At 41.6% G+C, this 26,302-nt stretch overlaps 1 long non-coding RNA gene across 1 annotated transcript; it reads right to left on the reverse strand.

Annotated features, from left to right (window-relative positions):
- Positions 1-605: 605 nt before the first annotated feature.
- LOC149743978 (uncharacterized) lies at positions 606-5,097 on the reverse strand. The gene is made up of 3 exons (XR_016391617.1): positions 4,888-5,097; positions 3,771-3,901; positions 606-761 (listed from the first exon to the last, which is right to left on the reverse strand). It is a non-coding gene; the product is annotated as an uncharacterized LOC149743978 (long non-coding RNA).
- Between the last annotated feature and the right edge of the window lie 21,205 nt (positions 5,098-26,302).

Below are 26,302 nucleotides of genomic sequence, written 5' to 3' on the forward strand. Positions count from 1 at the left end.
CTTAAAATTCACACGCTATTAACACCTACTATCAACAGAGTAGATCTTAAAGCGGAAACAAGAAAACACCAGCCTTTTAAGTTCTTCCTGTCTGAAGATAAGAGTAAGAGGTGGTAGTGTTCTTCCTCACTTGCACCCGAAGGGTAAAAGCAGCAAAAATATCTTAAACACATATATGATGAGGAAGCCACTCTACCTGGTCCACTCTGTTTTGTTTTGCTTCTAGGGATCTGTCTCACTCTGAACCTTTGCTTTTTGTTTTCTCTTTTATGTACGCTAAGAACCTGAGAGTCTAAACCTTTTCTTCCACCTCTCAACCAATAAACAGGACAAAAGAACATTTTTATGTTTTTATGTATTTTCCATTCAAATTTTTAAAAAAGAGATAAGTAAGCTAGCTCAGTTCATATTTCTCACAAAGATCACTTTCCAAACTCAACTCAATTGTTTGTGACCATAAACAGGAAAAACACCGTACTCTAGTAGCACCATCTGACATTTCCACCTTAATGTTACCAAACACAACTTGACACGAATGTCAGAACTATTAAAAATGTTAAAAATCCCCAACCCCACTCAAAATGCATACCAAAGTTCAGGTAAAGGAAAAACAAAAACAAACACAAAAGCAACTCACCGTTATCTTTATGTTCTTTCAGAAACCCATTAACAGCACACTGGAATTTAAAACTAGTGTCGTCATCTGACACCTGATGCCCAATTGTACACATTTTTAAATAAGGAAGAGTTTCTGGTAAGTCCTATAAGGCAAAACCATGAAAATATGTATTATTTCCTTTGTAGGGAAAGAATAAAAAATTAATTAGAGAAGGCAGAATATAAACCAGGAGAGTACATTAAACTTTGTATGTCAGTCATTCTGATGAGAGCCATTTTTTCCAAAGCTGCTTTAACCAGTAATTATCACTCGATTTTCATTCAAACTGCAGAACGGACAGTTACCAGGCATGCAAAAGGAAAAGCAAATCTATGTGAATGAATGCACATGTAACTCAAAATGACATAAACAGTTCTGCCTACATTTATGTTCTATCTTACATTTCAAGGGCCATAAAGCGGCTGTGATTTAAGGAGAGTAGTAGAATAGAGTCAGAAGAACTTGGATTCGAATTAGGAAACAGAGGCAATTTCAGGCATTGTTGAGAACTGGTATTCTTGAGGTGGGAGAAAGTAGACTATCAATAGAAGACAGAAAAGGATAAGTGAAAATTCTCTAGTTCTGAGTTTAAATGGAAAGTAGCAGTAGGAACCTATGACATATTTTAAAAATATTAAAAACAAACGTACATATTTCCTAGCTCTGACCACTGAAAAAGTCTAGAAACAACTGATGTCATGTCCAAAGGACTCAGGAGTCACCGAGAAGCTCCAACTGGCCAAAGATAGGGCCTCAGTTAGAATAATAACTGTAACGGAGTCCACGGTGAGAGGAATAAATAAAATTTTACAAAACTGGTCAACACTGGAGGATATTTGTGAATCAACTCATTATTTTGAAAACTGTTAAATAAAAGAAGAGAATCATGCCTCTACAACTGAGCAACCAAACAGCTGATGAGGGGAATCTTCTCCTCGTACAAATATACCCAGCTAATAAGTGAAAAAAAGAACAACAGAATTCACCATTCTTTGAAGCCTCAACTGAATTAATGGATGTAGGTATGAATCATCAGTGACTGCTAATACCACAGAAAGACACAACTATATACGTCTCCATGGAAGAACACATCATCACCCATGAAACTGTCTTGCCAAAACAAAACATGCAAGCTTCATTCAGATCAACTACCGATTTACAGGAAATAAAAGGACTGAAGAATATGTTACCAACACATGGAATGTAATCATCGGCATCTAGATGGGACAAATTACCTGGTTTCTTTAAAAACAAAATTCAAGGAGGAAAAAAAAAGTGAGAGAGACATGGAGGGAGAACCTATAGATTAAACAAGACTTCAGAGACCTAACAATCCACGGCAAAGTGTGGACCTTATTTGGATCTAATTCAAAATTCTTATAGACAATTTTTTATGACGTTTAGGAGACAACTGCAAATTTGAGCACTCCCTGGGTATTTAATATTAAAAAATGATATTAAGGAATAAAAGTCCTATATTTTAAATGCACGTACCAAAAACGTACAGGTGTAATTTACATGTTGTCTCGGAGCTGCTTCAAGATAATACGGAATGGGGTGAAACAGGTGGGGGTATAGATAAAACATGACAGCCATCAGTTGGTAAATAAGAAAGCTGGATGAGTTCCTGGGTATACAAGGAACACTCACAGTAGTTTTATACTTTTGTATATGCTTAAAATTTGTGATAATTGTTTAAAAACAAGACGACACTGTAGAAAACAGTTTGGCACTTTCTCACAGGTTAAGCGTAGAGCTTAGTATTTGGCAGTAGGCTATGATCCAACAACTCTGCTACTACCTACGCTGCACATCTAACAGAACTGAAAGCAGGGATTTGAACAAATATCTGTACACCAATGATCACAGCAGCATGATTCACAATACCTACAAGGTGGAAAACAACCAAGTGTCAATCAACCGTTGAATAACAAACTGTGGTCTATGTACACACAATGGGATTTTCTAAGCCAAAAAAGAAATGGCATTTCGTTACGTGCTATAACATGGATGAACCTTGAAAACACGACGTTTAGTGCAATAAGCCAGACACAGAAGGACAAATACTGCAGATTCCACTTACACGAGGTACCTAGAATAGGCCAATTCACAGAGACAGAAAATAGAATAGAGGTTACCAAGGGTTGGTGGGAGGGAAAATGGGGTTGTTACTGTTTGATGGTTACAGAGTTTTTGTTGAGGATGATGAAAAAGTTTTGGTTCTAGACAGCGGTGATGGTTACACAGCACTGTGACTGTACTTAATGCCACTGAACTGCATATTTATAAACGGTTAAAAGAAATATGATTTCTCTATATCTTACCACAATAAAAAAAAAGCAATAACAGAGCTGAAATTTCAATTCTTCCTTTTCCGAGAGTCAGTTTCATCGTCTGTAAAATTAGTAATTGTAGTTGTCTATCCTCTGAGCTTAGTGCAGGGTAAGCACTCAGTAGGAGATATCAGTACTACTTCCACTTCAAGAGCAAAGGATTGCTGTGAAGATTAACTAAGTCAATGGATATGAAAGAACTTTCTAAATGGCAAACTGCTCTACAAATATTAAAAGACATTAGGTGTTACTGTCTCCCAAGGCCATGGAACAGGTCAGAAGGAGGATAATTCTTTTGCACTGGAATGTCCTACATGGGCCAAGAGAATAGATGGGTTTCTGTACTATATCAGAAGGCATCAGGAAAAGGAAGCATAAAACTTAGAGAACAATTGTCTTTTACACTGATGCTTAAACATGCTCAGGCAACTGCTTAACATAAGTGCTAAAGACATAATGGACATACCTTTCTTTCTTTTTAGGATACTACTGTAACTACTAAAAGTTTACTTCATTTTCAAAATGTAGAACATGGAAGCTTATAGAATTTCTTAAGCATATCTAGAGCCTACTGCCAAATACTACAGTTCAATTCATATCTTTCATCTCATTTTGAAACAGCAATTACAAATGTGTATTTAAGGAAACCACTAGCTTCCCTTTTTGAACCCACGAGAGAAGGCCAGGACTCACCTTAGCATAAGATGATAACTACTGAACTACTATGAATTATTACAGTATCAGAAAGAAGGTCATTTTCAATTACGCCTTCCATTTACCTCTGGCTTGTAAGAGCGGCGAGTGTTTGCTAAGTCAATAATCAGCCCAAGTTCTTCATTCTGTCCTTGGATTTTGTTAAGAGATCCAAGGGGGAGAAACGTTCTTCTGGAGCAAGATTCTTTTCAAAACTCTGTCAGAAAGAATAAAATAAGGAAGAACATATGTTTAAAATCCTTTACTATGTTATCCATTTATTCAAACCCTGGGATGCTAACATATGAGATTCAAAGTCAAGTTTCCTCCTCTGCAGCTTACAAGCGATATTACAATCCTTTCTTCCAGAGAGATTAGACCGAAGAAAATAAGCTCACTTCTATATAGTTATTTCTATGTTTGTTTATTTCATGTTGGTCTCCTAACCTGACTCTAAACTCCCAGAAGGCAGGGACCACATCAATTTTGCCTACCACTGTATTGCCAGCTCCAAGCGGAGTGCCTGAAAATAGACACAGAAATAAATACTTCTTGAACATCTACATATAGGAAGGATGGCTTTCACTGCTAAATATTCTTTCATGTATTTGGCTTATACATGTACCCTGTTCCATTGATCTCTTTGGTTATTCAAGTGTCAGCAACACACACTTTTTTTCTTAATTGGTAGACTAGTTTTAGAGCAGTTTGAGATTCACAGCAAAACTGAGCAAAATGTACACAGTTCCCACTTACACCCTCTCTCCTTCATCCCACACAGCCTTCCCCATTATCAACATGCCATACCAGTGTGCTTCATTTGTTAGAATTCATGAACCAACACTGACACATCGTTATCAATCAAAGTCCACAGTTTATTGCATTCATGGTACAAGTAACCGACTATTTCTTTATTTCTAGTATAGTCATCCCCAAACATTTACATACTGAGATACATATTACTTTCTTATAAATTACTTTATTCTTTATTTATAGTTAGGGCATTGCATTGTTTTTTTTTGTTTTTTAATTAAGTACAAAAGTTGGTTGTATTTGTCTATGAATCCCATTTCTGGATAGTAAAAGAGGTATTAAAAAGTATTTGCTATAAAAAGGGAAAATGGAGTACGACGGGGTTGAGAGCCAGGGCTCTATATGGTGAATTCAGATTTCTGGAAGAATACGGTATTAACTTTTGCTCACCTTTTTTAAAGGAACTTTGAAAGCAATGAAACGAGTCCCAGGCATCCGCTGTTCAACTGGGAGATAGTCTTTCCACCTGTTAATATAGTTTTTGTTAGGCAAATTTTATGTTAGGCTGTCTCCCTGCACAGGATGAATGCGCCTTGAAAATGGAAATCATATCCCTCTACATCGGCTCCCAGGTGGTCCCAGCGTCCCGACCCCGACCCCGGCCGCGCGCGACACACTTTCCACAAACTGACACACACGGAGCCCGCGCGAGGGCCGGGTCGCGCGGGCTTCCACGCCGGGTCGCCTGGAGGCCGGTCCCCCGCAAGCCGAGCGCACGAAAGGGCGCCCCAAAGGCGCCGGCCCAAGGCGCCCGCTGCGCTTTCCCTTTGGAAGCTGGGCTGCGGGGCCCAAGCGTAAACCCTGAGACAAGGAACACGCGCACCACGCCGCCACGGGGGACGACAGGCCGGGCGCCCACCTAGCCGGACACCCTGCATTTCTGCAATCACCGGACGCCTGTGTAAATTTCCGTCTGGCCTGTCATTTTCCAAAGGCCACTCAAGATCAGGGGACAGAACGCCTCCTCTCCAAGTGTCCTGCCAGCCCACCCACTCAAGATCAGAGGGACAAAATGCCTGACTAAAACAAAACAGAAACAGAAACACAAAAAAACTGGAGAGAGGGAGGAAAGGGTGCCCTGAAAAATAAAAAAAAATTAAAAAAACTAAGCACGTTGACAGCGCTAAGAATAAACTACCAGGAAAAAGAAACCCTACATGTCAGATCCTAAAGTACAGAAGGGCAAGCCCGCCGACATTCCAGGACCGGGGGGATCGGGGTCCCCAGCCCTGCAGAGCCAACCGCAGACCGGCTCGGGCGCCCCTCGGAAGCGCGGGATCCCCGCGGCCGAGTCTGTGACCCCCGGCCGGCGCCGGCTCCCCTCTGCCCACCCTGCGCGCGGGGGCTGGAAACTGCCGCGGAGAACCACGGCGGGGCGGGAAGGGGGGCTCCAAAGAGGGTCTGGCGACTCGAGTCGCTCCGTTTCTCGGTGGGCTCAGCGCGCGCCGTGGGGGAACAGGAGCGGGGGTCCGGGAGGAGGGGACGGACGGCACTTACGTAGACCGGCAGCGGCCACGGGTAGACGGCGGGCTCGGTCCCCAAGAGCGACTCCAGCCTCAGCTCCAGCTTCTCCCCCATGTCTTCGCGCGCGGGCCCCGCACCGCGCTAGTCTGGCGGTTGGGGGAGGGGCGCGGCGCCGCCGGCGGGGGCGGGGCAGGCGGGCAGGCGGGAGGCTGAGGGGGGCCTGGTCTGGGCCTCAGCTGCCGCCGCAGCGCTCCCGTCCGACCCCCGGCTCCCTCTTTGTGGTCACAGGCCCGGGGCCTCCAGCGCTGCTGCGAACTCGGGCCGGCGTGAGGCGACCACAATGAGCCGGGGGCCGGGCTGAAACACTCCCGGCACGCGCGATCCGCCCCGTGGACTCGCAGGCTCGCACGCACGCACGCACGCACGTACGCACGTCTTCGGCTGCCCCTGGCCACCCTCACCGGCCTGAAGTGGGGACCCGGGAAAACCCCTCATGGACAGTCGTGGCGGGTTTGACTCCCGACCTTGACGTAGCGTGACACACCCCCTCCCCCCCCCCAATAAAAGAAAAGGAGCATAGGAGGCAATCTCATACATTATTGATAAACACATACAAAGACACTATTGGTACAAAACTATTTCTCCATACAGCAACTTTGAATTTTAATAATAAATACATATATGTATCAAACATTAATAAAAGAATAAAATTATCCAATATGAGTACATTTGCTCTTGTTTTGCAATTAGTTCCAGGATTCTATTTTAGATTACTACTTCATATCTGAGAGAGTTGGGTGTGTGTTTGGTTTTGTGGAAGCTGCATTGTGCTAAATTTTACCTTTCTTTCTTGAATTAAATGGCTTTTGTTATCCCTTGGGAATACTGAAGACAGCAACAGCAGATTACTACCTACCAGTGGAAAAGTATAAATAGCAATTTTAGCCACTAGTGATTCTGAAATTGCCCTTAACTTTGTCCTTATAAAAATGCTCCAAGAATTACGTTTTGCAAATCCACAGATTTACTATCCATATTCAAGTCATTTATGTGGAGAAAGAATGTAGCCAGCCTTATCAGTAACACAGGATGTTACAGCCATCAAGCCATCAGCCACTGAAGCCACACCCAAAGCCGCACCCTGAGGGGATTCAGGATGGAGAAAACAGGATACTGGCCCTAGATAATTAAAGTGCAAATCAAGGGAATGATTTCCAGGAGACCAGATTCTTGCATCTCACCATATATAGAAAAGTGCTACATTTATTAACTTAAGATGTCTAGTTTCTTTAATTAACAGTAATCTTTTGATGTTCCAACTACCTGTCTTTTTTTTTTTTTTTGCAAGAACCTCTAAATACCCTGTGCCCTCCCTTAGCTCTTCAGAACAGTCCCTCAGAGCTATCTGAGAGGCTGTCTCCTGATTTCAGTCCTCAGTATGTCTTCCACATAAAACATAATTCTCAACTTCTAGGTTGTGCATTGTTTTTCAGTCAACATTTAATTGTATGGCTCATGTAGGTACTATGCCTAAATGTAATGGGATGAGCTGTAAATTATTAAAACTAGATAAATCCTGTCAGCTCTACCACTAGCTGAGATCCAGGCTTTCACCTCTGGATACCTCTGGCAGATATGGGGTCTGTGTTGGTCTTAAAATTATTCTTAGAATAGTGGGGACTCATTCATTCTTTCAACACATTTTATTGCTTATATTCTATGTGTCAGTTACAGTGCTGGGTCTTGAAATACAGAAGTCAACACACGAAAATACAAGGATAAAACACATTTTCTACCATATTAACTTTTTTCATTCATCAATTCATCCCTAAATCATTCAACACGCATCTTCTTATTGAATACTGATGAGGGGTCAAATGCTATGCTAAACACTCAGTATATAGCTGCAAACGAGATGGACAGGCCCTGATTTTGATGTCACTACTATCTTTTGTCCTGCCATATAATGGGACAGCTTCATTATTCCCTTTACCCTAAGTTTTTATCACAAATTGCTAATGAAAATAAAGCTGTTAGTGGAGTTTCAACATGCATAGGTAAATGAGAACACAGAACTCCCCTTTCTCATGTCCCGTTCTCCTCCTTCTAACTCCCTATGTGAAGTCACTTTGTGCCAAGGCCAAGAAGCTGTGCCCCAATAAGAACCAAGCTGATTTCCTCACACTGACTGGGGCTATTGCACACTTAGAAGGCTTGATGCTTAATTTTGATAAGCAACTAGAAGACCATGGAGACAACCTATAAAAATGATTTGTCTTGGGAGAAAATACTAAAGAGGGTTAATGTGCTGTTCCACATGTCTAACCCCCTGGATTAAACCACAGGCACCAAGGTCACCAAGTGTACTTGGCAACAATGAGCTAATAATAAAAAAAAGCATCATACTGTTATTGTATTCATTTTCCCCCAAGGCGCTCTCTGATAAACACCACAACCTCTAAGAGAATTGAGAACAGCTTCCTTGTGGGGTAGGTCATATAATATATATGCATCTTTTTCCAAGCAGTTAAATCATATCCAGCTATCAGCACACCTTACTTAAGGCGATCGTAATGTATGAGATTAAATGTTCCTACCTGATCGGAAAACTTCTTGTCCTCAATTCATTGGCTGTACTGGATTTTTTTCTTCTTGGGTCAGACCTTCAGACTTCTACCAGAAATCCTTCCTTTGGGGAAACCAGGCCTTCCCAGAAACTCAGGAAACTGAAATGGAGACAGCAAGAGAGAAGGAAATTATTTGGACACATAGACCTCAATTGTTTGGTTTTAAGTAAACGTCCAAGCAAACATCTTCTAGATGGTATAATAACTTTAGGGAAATTCACGGTTTATAAGTTTGGGTACTCATAAACTGAACATATTATGATAAGAGTACAGGTTGCATTTTGTGTCTTCAACTCAAGCAAAGGCTTCAAAAAAGGCCCAGTTATCCTTTGTTCATTAAGACACAAAGAGAGGGCGAAAAGGGCAAGTTTCGAAGTCTTTTTCTTTACAATTTACTTCCTTTCTTCAGTCTTCAACAAGATCTTCAGGAAATTAACTTTACTAAAGTTAATTATTCATAAAATAAACATAGGAACCTGCAGAAGACTATTTCACAGAGACCTGTAATGTACAATATCCATTGCATACATGCACCATGAGCTTGTCTTTTCTAGCACTGGCATACACAAAACTCTGTGTGTGTGTGTGTGTGTGTGCGCGCGCGTGTGTGTGTGTGCACGTGTGTCTTTTTCTGTGATGGAGCCATAGGGAGAAAATAAATCTATTGGCTGCAATTCAGTGATGTACGAAGATTTAAAGGTAAAGGAGAAGGTTACATCAAGTGAAACTATAAAGTCATGAGGTTGTGGTTCCAAAATAATAACAATAGCAGTCTTCTGTAACCAAGGGAGCAGGCTCCTCAAATTATAGTCACACCTGTTAGACCATCTGCCCATACATTTCACACTATCATTAATGGAAAACAAATGGCACTGTCTCTCCTTCCCTTTATCCATTGGCCATCCTCATATGAACTCTTTTTCTCTTCAAGGTCATGCTCTTTCCTATCTGTTTAAAAATATTAGGATTTAGGAGGAGTGATACGTAATGTGCCGTGCCTTGGTACTTGTACCAGTGACGGCTCTGTAAGGAGCACTGGGTTGTTAGGAGGCTATCAACTGAGTTCCCCTAGAAGCAGAACTTGAGGCGATAATTTGAGTGCAAACTGCTCATCTGGGAGGTGCTTCCAGAAAACTCAGAAGTGGAGTGGGAATTGAGAATGGAGGCATGGAAGGAAGCCAACAGAGGTGTATTACCGAATAAATTACTCCTGCAGGGAACTGCTGCCAGTACTTCAGGCGAGTTCTGTGAAACTCTACAGAACATGTCTCAGAGTTATCCCAAGAATCGGTGAGAAACTTGAAGTACTTATCTTCCAGTCCCCTCTGTCCTTGGTTGAAAGCTACACCCAGATACATTAACTCCTGTACACTTCTGGCCTGCCCTAAGGTGGATAATTGCAGGCGGCAGCATGATTCTATCAGCATATACTGGAATGATGAGTGCTGGGGAGATATGAGTGGAGCATCGAAACCATCTAATACAGTCGGGGCAGGAGATATTAACTATTGGCTTGAAAGTCCAAATGGATAACCTTAAATTCCTGGGTTTATGGTTTTACTTTGAGGTATTTAAGCATGATGTATGAGTAAAAATTTCCTCTGTTAAATCAAGTTTCAGGTCCTAACTCCCTAATCTTCTGGAAAACTGTGGTATCTTTTAACAGATTTTTGAAAAGTAACATGATTAAGATTTCAAATTGACCATTCATTCATTCACTCATTCAACACACATTTATTGAACACCTAAAGTATGTCATGGGATAAACTAGGCACCAGTGTTACTGTTACTAAAATCATTATAGTGCCACCTACAATTCAATGTATTGTGACACTCAAGTAAGAAAATCCATGGTTACCGTAAAAGATATTACAGAGTGCTATAGGAAGACACAGTAAGACCTTAATTCATGCTGTGGACAGTAGTATATGGGCGATATCAGTAGGGCTTCCTGTAGAAGGCAATTGAAATGGATATGTAACATGAAGGAAGGGTGAAGTTTTGAGGAAAAGAGAAGATAAATTCACAGTTGCCAGAAAATGAATGGTTAAGGATCAGTCCAGAAAGGAGTTCCATTCATAATCAGTATAAGAAATGCTCACTAGGGCTTCCCTCGTGGCGCAGTGGTTGAGAGGCCACCTGCCGATGCAGGGGACACGGGTTCGTGTCCCGGTCCGGGAAGATCCCACATGCCGCGGAGCGGCTAGGCCCCGTGAGCCATGGACACTGAGCCTGCGCGTCCGGAGCCTGTGCTCCGCAACGGGAGAGGCCACAACAGTGAGAGGCCCGCGTACCGCAAAAAAAAAGAAAAAAAAAAAAAAGAGAAATGCTCACTGGCGTGTAGAAAAAGAAGACAATGGAGAGGGGGGTAGAAGCCAGATCATGCATAGTCCATGTATGTATAGTAAGTGCTATGGTCTAGTCTTTGTGTTCCCCTCCAAATTCATACGTTGAAATCTTAATTTCCGTAGCTGATAGTATTAGTAGGTGGGGCCTTTGGGAAATGATTATGGTATTAGTGCTCTTATAAAAGAGACCCCACAGAGCTCCCTAAGCTCTTCTGCCATGTGAGGATACAATGAGAAGTCTGTGATTCAGAAGAGGGCCCTCATCTGACCATACTGGCACCCTATTCTTGAACTCGCAGCCTCCGGAGCCGTGAGAAAAAAAATTCCTGGTGTTTATGAGCCACCCAACCTGCAGTATAATCTTACAGCAGCCCAAAAGGACAAAGAGAGTTTGGATGTGAGATTTTACTCCAAGAAAGATGGGAATCCATTGAAGGATTTTACCTGGTAACTTAGAAGAGAGAAAAGTTTCATAACACAATCAGGTACTTTTATAAGAAAAATCTGTTTCTTTTTCAGAAAGATCACTCTGGAAATACTGTGACTAGATTTTTGGAGAAGTCTGATGGCAGGCCCGGATATAGAAAGATGAGTTGGTAGTCCATTAATATAAGTCAAACAAGAAAGTGGATATAAAAAGTGTGAATTTGTGGCTGAGAGTTCTTTTCTTTTACTACTTGAAAAATGTTATGTCAATGCTTCTGACTCCATAATTTTAGACAAGAAATATGCTGTCATTGGAATTGGTTTCTCAATAAGTGATGCATCGTTTCTGCCTGTCCACTTTCGAGATTTGTTTTGTCTCTACTTTTCAGAAGTTTAATTATGACGCGTCTTGACAAGGATACCTTTGTGTTTTTCCTCTTTGGATTTGCTCAGATCCTTGGATGTGTGCTTATGTCTTCTAAAAAATTGGGAACGTTTTAGTCATTATTTCTCTGAATACTTTGTCAGTCCTACGTGCTCTCTTTTTTCATTCTGGAACCTTGATGATATGAATGTTAGTGCTTTTGTTACTGTTTACAGGTTCTTGAGATCCTGTTCTTTCTCCCATCTCTACCCCTCAGCCTATTTTTCTCTGTACATGTGGTACATTGTATTGATCTCTTCTAAGTTCATGATTCTGTGCTTTGTAATCTCCACTCTACTCTTGAGCAAAGTTTTTGGATTGTTGTATTTTTCAGTTCTACTGTTCTCATTTGTTTTCATTCTTATAACTTCTAGTTCTTTGTTCACATTTTCTATTTTTCCCATTTCCGTCAAGGAACACATAATTGCTAATTGAAGCATTTATGTGACAGCTTATTTAAAACCCCTGTCTGATAATTTCAATAGATGTTTTATCTCAGTGCTGGTGTAGGTCTATTGTCTTTTCTCATTTATTCTGTGATTTCCTGGTTCTTGGTGCCATGAGTATTTTTCAATTGGATTCTAAACATTGTGAGTTATTATATGACTCTGTATCCCATTTAATTTTATTATTACTTTTTAGAAGGAAGTCATCCTATTGGAGGTGGAGTATGAGGACTGGGGGGTTACGTACAGATTTCCACTGGGCCCTACTGTCAAAACCCCAGCAAAAGTGGGCACTTACATTCTCTCACTGCAGACAGATCAAGTAGAAGTTCAGCTATCCTACTGACCCTTCTGACACCTTCCCCCCAAAAGTGGGAACATTAATATCATTCTGTTGCCTTTTAGTAGGAGTGGAAGTTCATCTCCCCAGTAGATTTCTTGACACCAGGGGAGGGGAGAGGTGAAGTGTTTGCTGTGTTTGCTGTCCTTCCTCCCACTTCATTCCTTCTTGTTGATGCCGGGTGTGGGTAGAGGGTCAGCTACCTGCTGGCCCCACTGACACCAGGGTAAGAGGAAGAGAACTGCCAACTAGCCCTGCTTGTGCCATCTCATTCTGTCTTACTGCCTCAGGACGGTTATGGGGATTCAGCACCCCATTGGGTCTCACTGACACCATGTGTTGGGGGTTAGTGGGGTGCCTACTCCCTCCAACCTGTAACATCCTATTCTTATCGATGTCAGGGAGAGACGGAGGCTAGGTCCCACCACTGGACCCCACGACTGTGTGAGGGCAGCCCAGTGTTAACTAGCCTGTCAGGCACCACCTTTGAAAGTCTCTTTGCTAATGCAAAGGGGTGGAGGCTCAGCTCACCACTGCACCACACTGAAACAGCCCTGGTGGCGAATCAGAGCGCTGCCTCTTCTGGAGGGCAGGAGTGGGGTGGTGTGGAAGATCAAATCGTAGCTTGGCCCAACTGAAACCACAGGACATAGGGGATGGGTGCAATATTCCACTGGCACTTGGCTCGAGTAGTGTGTATATTATTGCCCAAATGGTTTTCTGTCTTTGACAACCCCTTTCCTCATACCTTGGCTAGGGGGAACGGGGGTTTTGTGTTTTCTTTTTTGAAGCTTTTTTGTCTGTTGTTCTGTTGGTGGTTATTGATTGGGGGTTCCTGTAATACCCTCTCCAGGATGTATGGGAAGCAACAGGAAACACAGGGGACTCATCACCATGTTATTCCTCAAGTCCCAAAGTCCCTAGTTAAGTCTGCCTTCTCATTTCCACCTTTCAGTGTCTTCCTATGTTTGTCTGTTGTTATGTTCAGGGTTTTAGTTTTAAGTGGAAGAACCTGGGAGAAATGGGCTACTTCATCTTCTTGGAAGCAGAGGTCTGGAGGCCTATGGATGTTACAAAGTACTGCTGACTGTAAATTAAAATTTGATGATATACACCTTGCCCTTTAAGAATTCTTCTGCTAGATGATGTGGCTTCCCAAAGTAGCTACAATTTGATTTTCATACTTCTAAAAGTCAAGTGTTTTGCCGCAGTTGAAATTTAAAGATAAGCAAGAGATAAGGCTAAGATGATCTATGTGGTAACAGATTAAAGTTGGAAACATCAATATACATTCATGCTTAGCTTAATATTGCTTCATATTACCTTAACACACATGGTTATGTAGAGAGATACTTATAGATATGTCCATATACGTGGGGAGTGTACACACATGTTATCTCTTTGCTCTGTCAGCTGAGAAGATCTAGAAGCAATGACATCCGGGCAGCAATTAGCACACCCCACACCCAGATCCTGCTGTCTAATGCTGTTCTCCACTAAAAAGACCTAGTTATCCTTGAAGAAATAGCTGATTCTAGGACTGGGGCAGTAAATATACAAGATTTATATACAAGGCCATCTTATAGTGTCAGAAAGTAAGGAAGTTCCAAAAAAATATATAGGATGGGGATACCTCAGAGTGGCGCACGAGCCACTGAACTGAAAAGAGTTCACAAGGGTCAGGACTAGAGCAATTTGAGGAACAAAGTAACTAACGTAGAATTAGATTATGACCCAAAGTATAAAATAAAAATCCGTGAGTTCTTCTGATATAAATAAATAATTGGATACATAAATAAATGCGGGAGAATAGATAAATCTCCAGTGCAAAAGAATTCCAAATAGTTTATGTAGTACTCCATCTTAAGCATAACTCTCTATTCCTTAGTTGTGGGCTGAGCATATTGACTTCCTTCCAAAAAGTACAATATGGAGAAGGGAAAACAGTAATTTTACAATGGAGAAACCTGAAAAACACTACCTCAGCCTGGTGATCAAGGTCGACCTCAGCATTCATAATGCATATTGATACTTTGTACACTTGATGTGATCTGACAAAATAACCCTTCTACTCTTGTGGTCTTCCTCCCCCAAACACATAATCCCAATATTATCAATGAAACATGCATCAAACAAATTCTAGTAGCGGGCATCCTACACAAGCCTAACTACTCAAAATTGCCAAGGTCATGCAAGGAAAATCTGAGAAGCTATCAAACCCAAGAGGAGCCTAAGGAAACATGGCAACTAAATGTAATGTGATGTTTTGGATGAAATCCTGGAATAGAAAAAGGACATTAGGTAAAAACTAAGGAACTGGACTAATGTATGGACTATAGTAAACAATAATGTATCAATATTTGTTCACTGATTGTAACAATGTAACATACTAATATAAGTTGATCGTCACAGAGGGAAATGGGTATAGTGTATATGGAAACACTTTATACTATCTTCTCAATTTTTCTGTAAAATTAAAACACTTCTAAAAAATAAAGTCTATAAAAACGTTGTGTTTTCTTGTTTTATGATTATGTGCCTGTATTTCCTAATAAATATGTAAATTTGCTTTGCCTTCCTTGATACTGATATTAAAGAAAATACTAAGTAACTCTGAAAGAATTTGTAACTCCAATTTAACAAGCAATAATTCTGGGTATTAACTTTTTAGGAGAACCCACTGAATCAATCAAAGCAAATTGTCTTTAAAGGCTGAATTTCTTTTCAGTGTTTAATCTTTTCTATGATTAATGCATACCACAAGCATGGTTCTCTTTCAAAGGGCAGAAAACATTGCTTGTAGGCAAGGTCTAAAATACAGTGAAATATTCATGTATGATGCTATAACAACTTTAATGTATTTTATGTTTTCAAAATGATGAAGTGTTATTTCAGTCAATAAAGTATTCACTTTTATACATTTCCTACCCACCTTTTCCCAGAACACCCACAAGGAAATGATACTATCATCTGATATTAGGCTCATCAATTTAAATTGGAGTTTTTGGTAGCTGTGGTTGCCAACGGTACTGGAATGTGTGATACTTTTACAAATCCTCTCCATGGCAAAATCTGATCTTCACAAGGTACATCACAGTACGTGCCTAAGGCCAATGACATAGAGCTTTGTAGCTAGATTACCAAGCATTTTACTTAGAGGCACAATAGAATGTAGAAAAGGCCATTTCTCCTTCTGTCTTTTTCTGCTCAAAGGTCACTCACCATCTCAGAAGTTTTCCATAAACTCAGACTATATAATGTCACTTAATGTGAATGTAGCTCAACATTCTGTTTTAGTACAGCTAATCTCACATTATTTTATTGGTCCTAAATATGTAAATCATCAGCAAAGTTTTGTACTTAACTTTTTTTTTGGATGTGGACCATTTGTTAAAGTCTTCATTGAATTTGTTACAATACTGCTTCTGTTTTATGTTCTGGTTTTTTGGCTGCGAGGCATGTGGGACCATAGCTCCCCGACTAGGGATTGAACCCACACCCCCCTGCATTGGAAGGCGAAGTCTTAACCACTGGACCGCCAGGGAAGTCCCTGTACTTAACTTTTAAGAATAATTAAAATAAGCTATTCAACACATTTTTCCTAAAAAAAAAAAAAAAAGTAATTCTTCTTAGGCTGGCCCTGGACACATACATGACTTTGCCATTTTTTCCATGGATTATTTTCTTATCTGTTCTACTGTGTCACATTTGTTCTACCTTCTCAAAAAGAAGCATTTAAAAATTCATCTACGCGTTCATGCATTCATACATTTATTAAATAAATCTACTGAACACCTACATACGGCACAGAAAAGGAGGCAGAAAACTAATCTGGGTTGCACAGAAAGTAATGAACTCAGTTAAAATTTTTGGTGAAAACAGGTGTTACTCAATCTACTGGAAATTACATTTCATTATGGGGACTCACACACTCAAGGAAAACCAAGACCTAAATAATAATAAAGTAATAAAAGCACTAGCCATTTACTGAGTGCCTGCTTTTACCTGACTCTGAAACTCTAAAATCATTACGGATGTTTTGAGGATTGTCTGATATAATTGCAATTTCTATTTTACAGATGAAAATAACAAGGTTCAGAGACATTAGGTTACTTGCCTAAAGTGAAGTGGCCCAGAAACTACACAACTGGAAATTGAACCTTAGATTTCATAATGCCAAAATCTGTGCTTTTAATCACAATGTGTGTGTGTGTGTGTGTGTGAGAGAGAGAGAGAGAGAGAGAGAGAGAGAGAGAGAGAGACAGAGAGAGAGAGAGAGAGACAGAGAGAGACAGAGAGATAGAGAGAGAGAAAGAGAGAGAATGTGTTTAATAGAGAACTTCTGAGAAATGGCAAGAAAACTGCCAGGTACCCATAAAACAATAATTTAGGAGCTTCTTACTATACAAGTAATTGTTAATCATATGGCTGAACTAAGGATCTCTCACTTTTGAACTAAGAAATCAAAAGCTTCCAGAAGTTGAGTCTAAATTTTACACTTACATAAGATACTTCATACAGAATGCTAAAGTATACTAACTAAAGAGTTCTGAAAATACTGGAAGCATTCATACTAGTATGATTTCATAATGTGGATAATAGAGGATTTAAGAAATTGGCAGATGCAACTGCAGACTCATTTCTTATCATTTCTGTGAAGGGCAAGATAAATCAATAAAATGAGAAAAATGAAAAAAGAATGGCTAGCAATTTTAGGTAGTTTGCTTCATCTCCATACTAGGAAAGACTAAGCAAAAAGAAAAAACTTCTCGAAATTTTATTTTGAAAGCACCTACAAGTGTATATGGTCTTTTTATACCAAATAACTTGGAATTATGAACTGTCCAATAAGTCTAATCTTCTCTGATGATAAAATTGCTGGCTTTATTTGAAACTATGAAATGAAAAGTGAGGTAATAATCAGAAATTCTTAAGAAAAGGAGTAGACAAAACAAAATTCTAAGAGTTGTGTCAAAAAATATTTTGAAACGAACATAAAATCCCCATTACTGGTACAGAGCTTTTAAAACTTTATCTTGGTTTTAAGCTTTAATAAATATTGATATGTTTACATAATTACTGTCATAAGGAAGACACAATTTTAGGTCAGCTTTCTTCATTCTTTCTTTATTAAGCATTATTTTATTTTGCTCCATCATCTTGTAATTATAATATAGTAACTGTGTCACTTTCTACTAAGTGGATATAATTTCCTAAACTGTTTTCCTATTCTTAACAATTAAAGGTGTTTCCAATGTTTTGTTATTACAAATGACATGACAATGAGCATCTTTATATAATAATTTTCTGGATTATAAATTATTTATCGGCATAAGCTTCCAGAATTAGAATTAATGTGTAAAAAGCTATTAACATTTTTATCTTGCTAGACATTGCCAAATTACTTGTCAAAAGATGGAACCAAATTATATTGCAAAAATCTTTGCCGACAGAAAACATTATATACAATTTTTGATTTTGCTGAATTATTAAGTTGGAAACCTATGTTCCATTTCTTTGAATTCTTTGATAACAGCGTGCTGCTGCAGGCTGCGAGGGCAGCCACGTCCATGAAGGCTCCCCAGAGTTGGAGCGGGGAAGTGGAAAAAGGGAAAAAAAAAATACTAATTGTATTTTCCCTCGATTGTTATCTCTCATTCTTTTCTGCCTCTGTGTAACTTATATCCAGGTAGCTGGAGAAACATCATGTGGCAGGGAAAATTGGTATTCCAATAAATTAATAAACACCAACTTCAAATGGATTTTCAAGACTGGAAATATTGCTCTGACTTACAGTAAGTTCTTTCTAATTCTCCTTAAGGACTATTTTCTTAGAAGCTTTCCCTACCCTCCTCAAATTTTCCTCCATCCTCTCTACTTCCTTCACTCTGAGCTGGTGAGGCGCTTCCTAACTCATTAGGAACACAGAAGTCAGTAAATAGTCCACTGCCAAATCCGTTAATTCATTAGCATTTGCATTGATCTTTGTATTCCCTTGCACTACAGGAGTTCAAGTTCAAAGGCCACGTGCACTACAGATAGCATTTCATTTTCTCTCATCTTCTCAAGTACTTCACAGCACTGCATTTTCTACAACCCATCTACTCCTTATGAATGATTCTTGCCAAAATTCAACCTCATTCTAGACTAGTAACTCCAACTTAAAATGTTAAAAACTATACGTGTAACACGAAAGCCTCCCTCCTCCTCTAATCCCTGCATATCTTCTTTAGCCAATTCATGTCTGAACTTTTCAAAATTGTTATCATCATATATTGTTTCCATTTCCTCACGTCCCATCTACTCTATAATTTACATCCATCTGACTTCCCTCACCGTAATCTCTCTGCCCACTGTCCTGAAATTTTACTTATGAAGGTCACCAGCGATCTCCATGTCAGTATAGCCAATGAATAGTTTTTGTCCTATTTCTAGGCTCTTTCCTTTTTTAAAAAAGAAAAAGAAAAACAAAAACCATTTTTTTTCCTCTATCCTTTCACACTCTCATCATCTTCTGTCCTGGTATATTTTACTGGCTTTCCGTGTTTAATCTGATCTCTAACATTCTATGAGTTTCCTTTATCTTCAGTGGAATAAACCACTATATGAAGGATTATTCTCAACAGTTAGTTCTCATAATAACAGTACTAGTAGCAGCAGTCAATACTTCTATAATGCTTATCATGTGCCAGACACTATTCTAAGACACTGTTTAAATACATATATATAGACACACACACACACACACACACATGAAGTTTTCCTCCTCATAGGCGTATGAAATAAGCCGATTATTATACCCATGTTACAAATGAGAAAACGGAGGCAATGAGAGGCCAAGGTCACATGATCAGTACTTGGTGAAGCCCCGCCTGAGTTCATGCTGGAACTTTAGAGGAGACAAGTTAAATAATGTCTCACAGATTGGCCTTAAAAGTGAGCAACACTTAATTAATGACTTGTGAAAGTATCAGAAAAAAAGGGGACATTTTAAATTGAATGGGATCTACTAAGTCATGGATCAGTAACTAAGAATGACTCTTATTGAATGAAATTATTTTTCATTATTCTTTTGAAAGAAGAATAATCTTGTGTTAGTGTTTCACAGTTTTTTTTTTCATTCACATATTTATTCTTTATTAGACACACATTTCCTACACACCTACGTGCCAGTGTCCGCTGCAAGCCTTGGAAGCAAAAAATTACAAAGTCCCTGCTCTTAAGCAAATGTCCAGTGGTGGAGGAAGACAGAGTCAACGTGTAAATAAATGTTGTACAGTGACAGAAATACGACTGGACAAAGGGATGGAGAGGCACTGAGGAGGCAGGTCTCTTTGGTCAAGATAGTAGTGGTGGCGTTTGAACCGAGACCTTAACGATAAGAGGGAAATTGGTCTGGGTAGATGGATTAGCCAATCTAAAGCTGGGAGAGCAAGAAGTAGAGCTTGTTGCATCTGAGGGACTGAAAAGGACAACTGTGCCTCGAGCCCCATGAAGGTCAGGGAAAGATGTAGTAAGTGACCAGAGCACATGGTCCCTGTGAGCCTGGCTAAGTAGTTGAAAATTTCATCTCTTTACAATAGATAGCCTTTAGAGGTTAGAAGCAGTGCAATAATAGCGTCTGATTTGTGCTTTTTAAAAGACTACTTTGACTGTTGAATGTCCTACAAAAGCAAAATACCTGTGTCTCTATGAAGTGCAGATAGTAAATTTTAAAAAGCCCAATGAGCTCATAAGCAGTTGGTTGACTAACTGTTATCATTTATCTTAACTAGACTTCATTAATAGAAGCTTGGTGACCTTGGGGTCCTGGGACATATTAGATTAGGGCAACCCAGCTATTTTCAAATAGTGTGATTTGAAGAATCCTTGAAATTGTTAGGGTCCAGGAAGATTATTTTATTGCTGGGGCTGGATGGGAAGTTTAGAATAAGAAAAGAAAGTATGATGGCTGGCTTCCATCTATTCTCCCTTTCTCTGGGAGAAATGATGGTGGGGTGACTACTTTGCTGTTGACCCAATGCTTCAATTTCAGAGCTGGTTCAATCCAGTAACTATTTGCTGAACAACTATTATATGTTAGGCACCCAGCTGGAACTGGGAATATAAAGAGAATAATTAATAAGAAAAGCAGGTATTACTAACAAGAGACAGGCACTGTGCTAATGCTTAACACGCACCATCTCAAGTTACATTAATTTACACACTAACCATAGGAGGTAGATGCATTTATTATACCATTTTCCAGGTGAGAAATCTAATCCCTTTAAGGGGCTTAAGTTACTTCTCCAAGGTTACACAGCTAGTTAGGGGCATAGGCAGTATTTGGACTCAGGTCTGGTATCAGCACCAATTCTCTTAGCCATTATGCTCTCTAAGGACCTTACTTGAGAAGTTCAGATTATACATATATGGGTACAACCAACCCTAAGACCATCTGGCAAAACTGGCTGCTTGAGAAGTCCTGGATTTATGTAAGATGCTCTTGGAATGGAGAAGATCGTGAAGGAGGGTCCCCAAAACACACTCTCTATACTAAGGGGCAACAGAAGAGAGAAAGAATTAGCCTACAGCAGTATGATATTGAGGACCAAGAAACAGTGTTTCTCTCTTTTGTGAACAGTTATGAAATTATTTCTACTTCAGAATATCAGAAAGAAATCACAGGACTATGGACAGTTTGCTGAGCCACCCTATCTATCTTAGCGTGAATCCTGGCAGGTGTAGAGCTCATAGTATGACCCTGGCACCTAAGTGTAGTTAAGTAAGCTTTCATTTTTCTTCGGCCTTAAAGCAAAGCAGCTTTCTGATAGGTATAATTTAGGAAAGTCTTCCAAGAAAATAGTTAAAGTCCACTTTAAATATCTCAGAGAAAAGCAATTTTGCAAAAGATCTATCAGCAAAAGCAAGGCCAAACACGCCAATTATTTAGTGAGACTTGTATTGTTATATCATTGCTCATGTTGTTTCTTTATGCATTTACCTGGAAGAAGGCTTTTAATGTTCAACAATTCTCAAAGAGATAAAGACCCACACTGATGTGCCAGAAAGAGCTTTGCCCTGGAATTAGATCAGTTTAGGTTTGGCTACTTACTAGAATTAGGTAACATTCTTAATCTTTCTGAGCCTGTCTCCTATCTGCAAATAGGGATACCACTATCTATTACAGAGGGATGTGGTTAAATTAAATGACACATGTAAGTGAAATATATCCTTCCAGGCTGAGAACATACCTAGTAAATGTTAAGTGATCTGCAAATATTCTGCTTTCTTGAAACGGATGAAACCTGTTATCATGATTTTAACCAATGGTCTAAATATCAAGACAATATTTAGTTAAAAGTTATAGTTGTTCTTTCACTGTCCATCTGCATTTTAACATATTCTAACATATTCTCCTTGATAAATTGTGTCCATATTAGTAACATTTGTCATTTCAGCTATTACTGTTCATATGTTTAAAATATTTCAATGTGATATAAGTCGTTACTCAAAGGGATGCCTAGCTGGCTTTGTCAAAGATTTATTTTAAGTAAAAATAAAAGACTCATTTTCACCAAGTTTGACTGAACAGTGTATTCATTAACTGTATGAACTTTCTGGCCAACCCAATACAGTAGCCAAGACATGGAAACAACCTCAGTGTTTTCTTGTGGATGAATGGATGAAGAAAATGGGGGTGCATACGACCTACTATTAGTCAGCCATGATAAAGAAGGAAATCTGGCTATTTGTGACCACATGGGTGGGTTTGGGGGGCATTATGCTAAATGAAATGTCAGACAGAGAAAGATAAATACTTTATGATCTCATATGTGAAATCTAAAATACTGAACTCATGATAGAAAGAATGGAATGACGGTTGCCAGAGCTGGGGGTTGGAGGTGACGAAAATGAGGGAAGATGATCAAAAGGTAAAAACTTCTAGTTATAAGACAAGTGAGTAATGGTGATGTAATGTACAGCTCGGTCACTACAGTTAACAATACCGTATTTTATGTTTGAAAGTTGCTAAGAGAGTAGATCTTGAAAGTTCTCATCACAAAGATAACATTTGTAATTATGTGAATTAAGGTTAACTAAACTTATTGTGGTAATCATTTCACACACACACTATATATATTAATCATCACATTGTACACCTTGGACGGATACAATATTATATATCAATTAAATTTAATTTCCGTCTGGCCCGTCATTTTCCAAAGGCCACTCAAGATCAGGGGACAGAACGCCTCCTCTCCAAGTGTCCTGCCAGCCCACCCACTCAAGATCAGAGGGACAAAATGCCTAACTAAAACAAAACAAAAGAGAAACACAAAAAAACTGGAGAGAGGGAGGAAAGGGTGCCCTGAAAAAGAAAAAAAAATTTTAAAAACTAAGTACGTTGACAGAGCTAAGAATAAGCTACCAGGAAAAAGAAACCCTACGTGTCAGATCCTAAAGTACAGAAGGGCAAGCCCGCCGGCAGTCCAGGCCCGGGGGGACCGGGGTCCCCAGCCCTGCAGAGCCAACCGCAGACCGGCTCAGGCGCCCCTCGGAAGCGCGGGGTCGCCGCGGCCGAGTCGGCGCCCCCGGCCGGCGCCGGCTCCCCTCTGCCCACCCTGCGCGCGGGGGCTGGAAACTGCCGCGGAGAACCACGGCGGGGCGGGAAGGGGGGCTCCAAAGAGGGTCTGGCGACTCGAGTCGCTCCGTTTCTCGGTGGGCTCAGCGCGCGCCGTGGGGGAACAGGAGCGGGGGTCCGGGAGGAGGGGACGGGTGGCACTTACGTAGACCGGCAGCGGCCACGGGTAGACGGCGGGCTCGGTCCCCAAGAGCGACTCCAGCCTCAGCTCCAGCTTCTCCCCCATGTCTTCGCGCGCGGGCCCCGCACCGCGCTAGTCTGGCGGTTGGGGGAGGGGCGCGGCGCCGCCGGCGGGGGCGGGGCAGACGGGCAGGCGGGAGGCTGAGGGGGGCCTGGCCTGGGCCTCAGCTGCCGCCACAGCGCTCCCGTCCGGCCCCCGGCTCCCTCTTTGTGCTCACAGGCCCGGGGCCTCCAGCGCTGCTGCGAACTCGGGCCGGCGTGAGGCGGCCACAATGAGCCGGGGGCCGGGCTGAAACACTCCCGGCGCGCGCGGCTCGCCCCGTGGACTCGCACGCTCTCACGCACGCACGCTCCCACGCACGCACGCACGTACGCACGCACATACGCACGTCATCGGCTGCCCCTGGCCACACCCACCGGCCCGAAGCGGGGACCCGGCAAAACCTCTCAGGGCCAGTGGTGGCGAGTTCGACTCCCGACCTCGACGTACCGTGACACAACCCCTCCCCCCCAATAATAAGACTATAATTCCTATTAAATATGACAGCTGGAATCCCGGCTTCTGTTCACAAAATTGCCGTGTATTTAGCCTATGCTAGGCACCAGACCGCGGACGCTCAGTACTGGCCAAAAAGGAAATGCCCTGCCCTCATAGCACTGCTATTTTAATTGGAATAGTAGTGACAATGGTCAAGGGAGAAAATAAAGTGTCATCATCGCCACGGGGATGGTTAATCTCATGTGCGCACTGCGTGGGGCCCCGGCAACCACAAACATTATTCCAGATGTGGCCAGGAAGGGATTTTTCAGAAGAGATTAACACTGAAATTGGTCCACTTTGCGTAAAGGAGGAACGAATACAAGGAATTTATATATGCAGTACATATATATTTTTATTCTACATGCTTTTCTATGTAGGTGTATATGCGTGTCTATATGTATGTACGTGTATGTATTGCATATATTATATGTGTATGTATGTATACTGTATATATACACACCTAAATATCTTTCTATGTGTGTATATATGTATGATATAGACGTACCTAGGTGTGTACATTGCATATGTTATACGTATGTGTACATACTGTATATACACAAACGATGCATTTCATATGTGTGTATGTATAGTGTATCTGTATGTGTCTATTGTATATATTACGTGTATATGTGTGTATACATACTGTATATATACAAACTATGCATTTTATATATATGTGTGTATATATGTATTTGCGTATTGTATATACTATATGTGTATATGTCTGTATGCGTACTGCATATATACACAGCTGTATATTTTTGTATGCGTGTACATATGTACGTGTGTGTGTCTATACACACACACCCTATGGATTCTGTTTGTCTGGAGAACCCTCACTGATACGGCCACTTATGACAATTGAGCACCTGCTCTTTGCCAGCCAGGGAGCCAAACGCTTGTCCTTTCTGTGTCTCCCTTAAGTGTCACAAGTCCCGGGAGGGAAGGTGATGCCGCTCCTACCAGTTGAGGTGCCTCAGGGACAGAGAGGTGCACAGGGCGGGGGGCTGGAGCCTGGTGGAGCCCAGGTGCAGTTCTAGCAGCAGTACAGCCTAGCAGTCCCACTTCCCCGGGTGCCTCTCACAAAGACGCCGAGGGAGAGACGGGGTCTGAAGGAGGGGATGAGGAAGCTTCCGTGGGTCTGCAAGCCCAGACCAAGGCTGACTCGTCAAGGGTGTTAGAGGTCAGGACTCTGGTTACCCTGGGGATGGGGTTACACAGAGCCATTCCCATTCGGAAAAAGTATCCATTCTGCTCTTGTTTGTATGTTTACCTCCCTCCCCCAAATCTTTTAAAAACAGATTCTCTTGGTTGCTGGGAGCACACAAGGGGAAGTCGTGTGTGAGGGGGTGTGATCCAGGGGACAGGGAGGATAAGCCCCCCCCTCGTAGGGCCGGGAGTGGCTCAGCTTTGTGAGCTAAGGATGGCCTGCGAGGTCCCAGAGAGAAGGGTCCCTGCTCCGTCCCTGCTCCGTCCTTGCTCCGTGCACCCCATTCCCAGCCTGAGAAGTCCAGAGCCCCCCGCCCCCGCACACACACACACACACACACCAGGGAGGAGTGCCAGTCACAATGGCTCCCAGGCTCCGGCTCCAGGGCTCCCGGCACTAGGAGCTATTTTCAGCTTTCATGCCCTAGGACACGGCCAGAGCTATTGTCTCCGGAAACTCTCTGTCTGTCTCTCGCCCGCCCGCCATCCCTCCCTCCCTCCCTCCTCCGCCTTTTCCCCTCCCGCTCCAGCTGTCCTGCCCTCCACCCTGCATTTCTACACAGGGTGGCTCACAGACAGCTGCTCCCCGTGCCCACCCGCCACCATTCGATGGATGTCAAAGCAAGCCCTGGGGACTTCCCTGGAGGTCCAGCGATTAAGACTCCGAGCTTCCACTGCAAGGGGTGCGGGTTCAAAGCCTGGTCAAGGGAAATAAGATCCCACATGCCGCCCAGCACGGCCAAAGAAATAAATGAGTAAAAAATAAAGTTATAGTGATGAAACAGCCCTAGTGGTGCAAGGATGGGACGTATAGCTCTATGGTAGAGAATAAAGGTCCAGAAACAGATAGATGAGAACTTGATATGACAGAAAGTGAGGAAATTAAGGAGTTTTCAATAAATGGCATTAGGACAATTGCATATCCATGTGGGGAAAAGTAAATTAGAAAAAAAGAAAACAAGCAAGCCCTGGTCAGGTGTGACCTTGGGCCCAGGGCCATTGGCACACGTTGTCGTGTGGGACGTTCTTCCTTAGACTCCTCCCTCCCTCCTGTGTCACTGTCACTTCCTCCAGAACCTTCCTGGACTCCCCTACGCAAGCCCGGGGTGTGCCCTCACCCGCCCACCCTGGATCACCGGAATTCCAATCCTGGCCCACCCTTCCCCGCCAGGTGAA

Source organism: Delphinapterus leucas, unplaced genomic scaffold (genome assembly GCF_059928025.1).
Source record: "Delphinapterus leucas isolate spDelLeu-1000000601 "Yukka" unplaced genomic scaffold, BTC_Dleu_Yukka2 spDelLeu_asBTCV2_sq40, whole genome shotgun sequence".
Classification (NCBI taxonomy): domain Eukaryota; kingdom Metazoa; phylum Chordata; class Mammalia; order Artiodactyla; family Monodontidae; genus Delphinapterus; species Delphinapterus leucas.